At 38.9% G+C, this 9,232-nt stretch overlaps 1 non-coding gene and 1 pseudogene across 2 annotated transcripts; one reads left to right on the forward strand and one right to left on the reverse strand.

Moving 5' to 3' along the window:
• Positions 1–1,942: 1,942 nt before the first annotated feature.
• LOC111522514 lies at positions 1,943–2,083 on the reverse strand. The gene has a single exon (XR_002725273.1). It is a non-coding gene; the product is annotated as a U4 spliceosomal RNA (small nuclear RNA).
• A 3,928-nt stretch (positions 2,084–6,011) lies between these two features.
• On the forward strand, positions 6,012–6,407 carry LOC111521916 (annotated as a pseudogene). The gene has a single exon (XR_002725118.2). The product of XR_002725118.2 is annotated as a cytochrome b-c1 complex subunit 7 pseudogene (transcript).
• The last annotated feature ends 2,825 nt before the right edge of the window (positions 6,408–9,232 follow it).

The following is a 9,232-nucleotide window of genomic DNA, read 5'->3' on the forward strand; positions in this document are numbered from 1 at the left end:
AAAGAAAGAAAGAAAGAAAGAAAGAAAGAAAGAAAGAAAGAAAGAAACAAGAAAAGAGGCCAGGAATGGTGGCTCCTGCCTATAATTCCAATTCTTTGGAAGGACAAGATGGGAGGATTTCTTGAAGCCAGGAGTTCGAGACCAGCCTGGGCAACATAGTGAGATCTCATCTCTACAAAAAATTTTAAAAATTAAAAATTAGCAAGGCATGGTGGCATGTGCCTGTAGTCCTAGCTACTCAGGAGTCTGAGGCAAAAGGATCACTTGAGCCTAGGAGTTCAATGCTGCAGTGAACTGTGATGGCACCACTATACCTTAGCCTGGGCAACAGAGCAAAACCCTGTCTCTAAAAGACTAAAAGAAAATAAAAAGGAAAGAATCAATTGGATTTGCGTATTGGCTAATTTGAGACAGCTCTTAGATGTATTCATAAACATAGCTATAAACTCCAATCTCAGTATGTCCAAAACTGAGCTCAGAATCTCCCTTCATCCAAACCTATTCTTCCTCTTGGTTCTTTATCTCAGTAAATGGTATCTGTATTATTCCAGTTGCCCAGACCAGAAACTTAGACGGAGGATGATCCCTTGTCACTCTTCCCTTCCCATGGCCCCATCTCTAATATAATATTATTATAAGTTAAAATATTATATATTATACTTATGTATTATACTGTTATACTTATTATATAAGTTATAATATTCCTCTACTATTTCTGAAGTCTACCCACTTCTTTCCACCTTTTTGCTATTTCCCTCATCGAGGTCACTGTCAGTTCTTGTGTGAATTATCACAGGACTCCTAAAACATCTCCCTGCCATTCACTATTATTAAAAAGACAAAAAACAACAGATGCTGGTGAGGGTACTGAGAAAAGGGAACTCTTATACACTGTTGATCGGAATGTAAGTTAATACAATCACTATGGAAAACAGCATGGGAATTTCTCAAAAAACTAAAAATATAACTACCATACAATCCAACATTTCCACTACTGGGTTTCTACTCAAAGGAAAGGAAATCAGTTTATCAAAGGGATACCTGTGCACACATGTTTATCACAGCACTATTCATGATAGCAAAGATATGGAATCAACCTACATGTCCATCAATGGATGAGTGAATAAAGAAAATGTGGTACATATACACTAGGGAATACTATTTGGCCATGAAAAAGAATGACACCATGTCATTTGCAGCAACATGGATGGAACTGGAGGTCATTATGTTAAGTAATCTAAGCCAGGATGTAAGGACAAATACCACATGCTCTCACTTATATACAAGAGCTAAAAAAAACTTGATCCCATGAACACAGAGAATAAAATGATAGATACTGGAGAGTGGGAAGGGGACAGGGATGAAGAAAGTTTGGTTATGGATACAAACACAGGGTTAGATAGAAAAATAAGTTATAATGTTTTATAGCAGCCTAGGATAACTATACTTAGCAACAATATTATGTATACGTCAAAGTAACCAGAAGAGAGGACTCAAAATGATATCAACACAAAAATGATAAACACTCAGGTTATAGATGCCCTGAATACCCTGAAAACACTCAGGTGACAGATACCCCAAATACCCTTACTTGATCATTACATATTCTATGCACGTAACAAACACTCATACGTATCCCATAGATATGTACATTATTACATATGAATAAAAGGAAAAAAACCTCCCTGCCATTCATCCCATTGTTCCCCAACTCATTTTCAAAACCATAGCCAGAATTATATTTCTAAATAATGTAAATCTGATATCAGCAACATTGCAATTTAAGCTACTCACATGTAGAAATAAAATGTAGCTGCTTTATTTTCTTTAATCATCGTGGGTCCTCATCCAACAGAATAGTGGAAGAGAGTATAAAGCAGTTAAACCTGCCAATAGAGGGCACTTTCATTTCCTCTATTATTTTTAATACTGAAATATTCAGTCTCCATAGAGACTGTCAAAAATTGCCAGTGCCAACGATATTGCAAGTGGTCACGGCCGGGTATAAGGAAAAGCTTTCAATTAGCAATAATCGCTCCTTGGATAAACCTCATTGGCTACGATACTGTCACCGCATGAAGCTCATTTCTTCTATTTTTACGTCTTTTTAAAGTAGTTCTAACTTCCCTGGAATTTTGTTGTAACTCGTAGACTTCCTCTCTCTCATCCTTTCAACAACAATATCAATTCTACAGCCTCTGGGAATCTTTATCCCACACATTGAAAAGACGAGGTTCCCCCAGGTGATGATTTCTCAATAGTACTTCCCTCTTCAAGCAGCAATCCACTAAATATACTTCATTTTGTGTGTAAAACTTGGCTTACTTGGAAGTACCCAAGTCAAGACTGTTCCCTGTCCTGCAAGTTATGTAACTGATGCCTGGGTACTTTGTGACCTGGTGAACCCAGTAAATCAGCCCTTTAAAGATTCCAAAATCCTACCTGGGATAGCAGTGAGAGGGCCTCCAAGAATTTTGAACAAGAACATTCAGATTATCCTGTGAATATGAGGTATTTTTTGGTCTTGCAGATTTTTGCTTTTTTTTCTGAAAAAAGTAATAAGTTTATTGTAAGATGAATCGTATATTTGAAAATCAAGATGAATGGAGGCATAGTAGCTATTAGTCTTGCCCATCTGCCACTCTTTCTCTGCTTTTCCTTCTGTGAACAGGCACTACCAACTTCACAACAGGGTTTTATGGGACTCATCTTGGAGTCTCATCTCTTCCTGGACACAGCAATTGGTTTAGGGATGGACACATGAACCGAAAAGAACTACTGGGAATCTTCCCAAAATGTTGCTGCCAGGCTGCCAAAAGAAGAAGAATCTCTTATTTCTCGAGTCACTAAATCAAGGGCTGCCTGCCAGACATGTCACCCTCTCCCTCACTTCCTCCACGGGGGAGAGAGCCAGGCTGCCATGGAAGAGAATGGAGCTGGCTTCAGAGGGGGGCAGAGACGAGACAGACAAATAGAGAGCCCAGACATCATTTAGGTTCTCAGTTCCAGTTGTCACTAAAGCCAGTGAGACATTTTAATCTGGTTCCATTTGTCAGTACATTTCCTTTTGTTGTTTAAGTTAAGTGGGCTTCTATCACCACAACCAAGAATCTTAACAATTCAGGATGAAAGCGAGGATACACAAAATTAGAATGCTAGCCTTTGTTTCTTTGGATAAACAAGCAAATGCTGCAAAAGAACTCTAGAACTTCTTCCCATTCATCACAAAATGTAAAGTAAAGAGATACTTTCACCTTCCTATGAAGTCTGTCATTCACTTGGCACTATCTGATGCCCACACAATATCAAAGACTTGCAGTGTCTTTCTTACATTGTTCCTATTATTACATATTCAAAAAAATCTTGTTTTAACTTTTCTTAGTACATTATCTTATCAGTACCTTTGCATTTAAAAAAACAAATTTTAAGAAATGATTAACAATTTCTAATGCAAGATACCAGTTTCTCTCATTCCCAAGAGAAGGATAAGATGAATGCCTTATAATAGGATTTAGAGAGAAAGAAAAAACAGCTTTCCTTAGGCTGTTTTGACACATTGACCTGAGAGATCCTGCCGCCTGATCTCAGCAGGGAAGAGCTTGAGGAAGGCAGGCGATGGGCTAGGAAACAAGGGAGACAGACCCCCAACAAGGTGCATTTGCGACGATCCCTACCCTGGGTTCTCCTTGCACAGTTTCTTCAGTTGATTTGGAATACTATAAATTTCTGGAACACCAGACACACCCAGGTTCCAGTGCAAGTACAAAAACATATCCCACGCCAAATCCAAATTATTTTTGTATCATCTACAATTTGAGATTATGCCCTGTTCTTCCCCTTTCCCTCGGAGCAGATAAGCAAGAATCAACTGTGTAGTTATTAACTAAGAAGAAGAAAATGGGATTAATGGGTTGACGGGAGATGCTGCGGGATCACAATGGACGACTTAGTAGAAGACTGTTTGGTATCACATCCCCAGCTCAATCAGTGGCTTATGCAAGAGAGTGAGTAACTGCTTACCTCAATTTTACTGCTAGGTGAGAACAACATGTCCTTCCTCCTTCCTAGCACGCTGTGAAAACTAACGAGATAACATCTTAAAATACTTAAATACTTGGAAAAAATGATAGCATACAAACATGATACTACCACCGCACACCCCAAGGTAACGTATATTTTCTTCATACACAGTACAAAAATTTTCCATAACAGACCCCCCAAAATTTGAAAAGCCAAGGAATTCCTATTTGCTTTGTGAGTAAATCTCTTATCAAGAGCTTTAGAAAATGTAAAATGTAACCCTCTGCTATGTGCACTTACTTGATTTCAATAAATGTTACACATATTCAAGTGAGAAGAATACTTGAACCAAGTACTTTAACCAAGGATTAAAACCAAGTCTTTATAAATTATATATGAATGTTCCCTGAGGTTTGGAGGAAATAAAAAAGTATAATTTCAGGCTATTTTTTTATTCTAACTTTATTTTGGAATTTCAAAGTCACTGATACCTTTAAAAGACATATATTTTTTAAAACTTATCTAAAAAGCAAATATGACATGGTCCTTACTACATAAGATGAAGGACTTTACTGGCTTGTAGACTTATACATAAGAAATTGAAATGTTAACTTCTAAACTACAAGTTCAGATCTATTAATCACAATTGCAAAGTTCCAGGAAGAATTTTATGCAAAGTGCCGTAGATACCTAAATACGGATTAGGTCAGAATTAAATCTATTTCAAGTTAAGTGCCAACTCTAATCACTTGTTAGTCATTTCTGGAACCCTGTATTTAAAAAATTTTGAGGTCACATCTAGTCTTAGCAATACAGAATACTGTGATCAATTAACAATGTCTGCCACACTCTCAGAAATGGGATATGGTGGACGTGGTGACATCAAAGCATTGTATGTGCCGTCTCTGGGGTATAAAGCAATTGTCCCTTAATATAGTAACACTTTCATTGTTAGTGATTACTGTCTAACTCAGAAGTTATTTGAATTAGTCACTGTTCTCCAAAAAAAAGAAAAAAAATAACCAATATATAGGATGGAAGGAGAGAGAGAGATAGAGAGAGAGAGATTTATTTTAAGGAATTAGCTCACACAATTCTGAGGGCTGGCAATTCTGAAAATTTAGAGGGGGAGCCCAGCAGGCTGGAGACCCAGAGAAAAGCTGATGTTGTAGTTCAAGTCCAAAGGCAGTCGGAAGGCAGAATCCCTTCTCCCCCAGGGGAACCTCAGTCTTTTCTCTTAAGGTCTTCAACTGATTGGATGAGGCCCCCCACCTCATGGAGGGTAACCTGCCTTACTCAAAGTCCACTCATTTAGATGGTAATCACATCTTAAAAACAATCTTCACAGCAACATCCAGACTCCTGTTTGACACAAATCTGGGTACCATGGCCTACCCATGTTGATATAAAAACTTAAACATCACAGCATTAAGAGTTATTTCTTGGTCGGGCGCAGTGGTTCATGCCTGTAATCCAAGGACTTTGGGAGGCCAAGGTGGGCAGATCACCTGAGGTCAGGAGTTCGAGACCAGCCTGGCCAACATGGCAAAATCCCGTTTCTACTAAAAATACAAAAATTAACCTGGCATGGTGGTGGGCACCTGTAATCCCAGCTACTTGGAAGGCTGAGAGTTCAAGAATCACTTGAACCCAAGAGGTGGAGGTTACAGTGAGCTGAGATCATGCCATTGCACTCCAGCCTGGGCTACAAGGCAAAAACTCTGTCTCAAAAAGAAAAAAAAAAAACAGTTATTTCTTGTTGACAGTGTACTAAGTGCAGACCCCATGTTCTTGACATTGCCCAAACAGAATCATCTCACTATTTCTCACAATGATCCTCTGATGAGTGTATTATTATCCACTCTTCATAGATAAGCAAAGCAAGTCAAGATGTTAAGCAACTTTTCCAAGGCCAAGAACTAATCAGTTGAGAGAAGTCTTGCTAAAATAATGCTGTTTCAATGTTTCTCCATTTTCTGGTCAAAATGGCTGGCAAGTAGGCGGTTTCAGCATCAGGCAAGTGGCTGGATGGTATTTGAAAATGGTATTACAATGCTACAAGATTCAATAAACTGGGGTTAATGCGAGATGATACAATATACGAGGATGAAGACGTAAAAGAAGCCGTAAGAAGGCTTCCTGAGAACCTTTATAATGACAGGATGTTTCGAATTAAGAGGGCACTGGACCTGAGCCTGAAGCATCAGATCTTGCCTAAAGAGCAGTGGACCAAATATGAAGAGGAAAATTTCTACCTCGAACCATATCTGAAAGAGGTTATTCGGGAAAGAAAAGAAAGAGAAGAATGGGCAAAGAAGTAATCATGTAGTTGAAGTCTGTGAATGCAGCTGTTATGATGATGGTTATACTTGAAACAAACAATTTTAAGAATTTAAAAAAAAATGTTTCTCCAACCTCACTGTTTTAAATAGCATTTCTGTACCTATCTACATAGCCTATATGCATACAAATATATATATATATATATATTTTTTTTTTTTTGAGACAGAGTCTTACTCTGTCACCCAGGCTGGAGTGCAGTGGTATCATCACAGCTCACTGAAGCCTTGACCTCCTGGGTTCAGGATATCCTCCCATCTCAGACTCCCAAGCAGCTGGGACCACAATACCCAGCTAATAATTTTTTTAATTATTTTTGGGAGAGAAGGAGTCCCACTATGTTGTCCAGGCTGGTCTTGAACTCCTGGGCTCAAATGATCCTCCCATCTAGGCGTCCCAAAGTGCTGGGGTTACAGGTGTGAGCCACTGTGCCCAACCCTCTACATAACCTCTCCACAACCTCCCTAATTGCTTTACTCTCCCTCTGCATATGAATATACCTAGGTCTATTCCATTTCATACTGTACTTAAACAACATGGGTGTTTCCCTACTAAAACCTTTCTGATTGCACGCAATTTCTTAAGCTCTGCCTCCCCTTCCCCATCTCTCGCTCTCCTTCTGCCACAGGATTCAAAACTCAGGAGTGACGGCTGAAGGCAAAAGCTCCAATTCTCTCCTCAGTTGCATTTCTGGGCTTTCTCTTGATACCAGTTGGCACTATGGACACCCCTTACCCCTTGAGACACTCTCTCTCCCCTCCATGGCTGCCAGGGAAGTCCTGCACACTCATTCTCTGTTTGTGACCATTTTCTGTTTCCTTTAATGGAGCCATTCTTAATCTTGGCTTTCTACGCACCTAGAATATCTTTGCATCCTCTACTCCAGGGCTCAGCAAGCTTTCTGTAAAGGAACAAATAGTAAGCACTTTAACCTTTGCAGGCCATAGGGTCTCTGCTACAAGTACTCTCCTCTATTATATCTCAAATGTATCTGACCACAGACAATACTAAAAGGATGGGTGTGACTGTGTTTCAATAAAACTTTATTTATTGGCACTAAACTTGAATTTCATATAATTTTTAGGTGTCACAAAATATTATTTTAAAACAATTTCTCCATGATTTAAAGGCCATTCTTAGCTCACAGGCCATATTAAAACAGATAATGTACTGGGCAGTAGATTGCCAACACCTACATTATAAACCCTAAATCATCTAATCATCTTTAAAATCTAGGTCAAATTTGACCTCCTCCCTAGAGCCTTCTGTAAGTACTCTAGGGTAAAGTGATATCTTCTGCCTCTAAGTAAACACATCTGATAACTCTCATCATTACCTGTTTCATATTCTCTATTGTTCCCTGACCCCTAAAACAAAGTTAGGTCGGGGCGCGCAGTGGCTCACACCTATAATCCCAGCACTTTGGGAGGCCAAGGAAGGCAGATTGCTTGAGATCAGGAGTTCGAGACCAGCCTGGCCAATATGGTGAAACCCTGTCTCTGCTAAAAATACAAAAAAAAAAAAAAATTAGCTGGGCATGGCAGCGGTCATCTGTAATCCCAGCTACTCAGGAGGCTGAGGCAGGAGAATCGCTTGAACCCAGGAGGTGAAGGATGCAGTGAGCTAGAATGGTGACACTGCACTCCAGCCCGGGTGACAGAACAAGACTCCTCTCAAAATAAAAATAAAATTAAATTAAAATTAAAAATAAAACAAGGTTAAATATTTTACTGATTTTACACTTTTCACACATATAAATCCTCTTTCTCTCAGATTGCAAAAACCCTTAAGAACAGAAACAATGTCTTACATTTATATATCCTTCATGATGCCTTGCAGATTGTAAGTCTTCAATAAATTCTGGTTCGTAAAACAATGTTAATATTAAAAATACATATAAATATATATGTAAATACATATAAATGTGTGTGTATATATATACACACATAGAGATAGATAGATAGATAATAGATAGATAGATAGATAGATAGATAGATAGATAGATAGATAGATAGATTTTTTTTTTTTTTGAGACAGAGTCTCACTCTTGCCCAGGCTGGAATGCAGTGGCACAGTCTCGGCTCACTGCAACCTCTATCTCCCGGGTTCAAGCGATTCTCATGCCTCAGTCTCACGAGTAGCTCAAATTACAGGTGTGTGCCTCTATACCAGCTAATTTTTGTATTTTTGGTAGAGATGGTGTTTTGCCATGTTGGCCAGGCTGGTCTCAAACTCCTGGCCTCAAGTGATCCTCCTGCCTCGGCCTCCCAAAGTGCTGGGATTATAGGCATGAACTCCTACACCAAAATATATATATTTTAAAAGACTATGTTGTCCAAATAAACTTCCTTCTTGCACAATACACTGAGTGAATGGAGGTCTAAATGCCAGCTCTATATCAGGTACTGATAAGCTTTTATATACATTAATACATTATTTCAATTAACTGTCATGACAGTCCAGTAAGGTAGGCAGCATTATCTCCAATTTACCAAAGAGGAAACTGAGGCTCCAAGGCAATTGAATTGCCCATGTCATCAAGGTCTTCTAACTTTGAACTCCACACTTCTACATTTGCTTCAGTTCAGAAGAAAGAATTAAAAAGACTTTTTTCTGATAATTGTGGTTATTATCATCCCTTTAGGAAGCATATGGCCATGGATGAAGAGGATGAAAGCAAGTGTAAAGTTCAAAAATGCTCAAGAAGCTTACTTTACCCAGGCTCCTGTACCCAAAATCACATCCATTCTTGACCTCACAATCCCATCTATCTCCAATTGCTGATTCCAGCTCAGTGCTGTCCACTTCACTCTGCTCTGTTAAATACTAATCGGTCTTCCCATCTCAAGTCATGCCTCCTTCCCGTTCATTC

Source organism: Piliocolobus tephrosceles, chromosome X, assembly GCF_002776525.5.
Source record: "Piliocolobus tephrosceles isolate RC106 chromosome X, ASM277652v3, whole genome shotgun sequence".
Lineage (NCBI taxonomy): Eukaryota > Metazoa > Chordata > Mammalia > Primates > Cercopithecidae > Piliocolobus > Piliocolobus tephrosceles.